Here is a 328-nt window from a genome sequence, read left to right as displayed (position 1 = left end):
TTCCCCCACGGTAAATAGCCTGCCCGTCTTCCCAACCACTTGTTGTTTTTCCCACGCGTTTAAAGCGATCGTAGATGTTGCTTTCCGAAACAACATTCAAATCCTTCTTAAAATTCCCGCATTGTCCGCGGGAAGAGAAGAAGGGAGAAGGGGAGAGGAACCAGGGAGGAGAAGTAAAAAAAACAAAACAAAACAAAAACAAACAAAAAATCCCAACCAACCACAAAACCTCCTAAAAAAAAGAATAAAAAAACCCCGGGATCCAGCCAGAAATCTGTCCGGCAAGGACACACACGTTGCGAACCCGAGGCATGCAATGGGTTTCATT

This window comes from Apaloderma vittatum, unplaced genomic scaffold (assembly GCF_000703405.1).
Source record: "Apaloderma vittatum isolate BGI_N311 unplaced genomic scaffold, ASM70340v1 scaffold29486, whole genome shotgun sequence".
In the NCBI taxonomy this organism is placed as follows: domain Eukaryota; kingdom Metazoa; phylum Chordata; class Aves; order Trogoniformes; family Trogonidae; genus Apaloderma; species Apaloderma vittatum.
The sequence above is the reverse complement of the archived record's forward strand: the minus strand, read 5'-3'. Positions refer to the sequence as shown.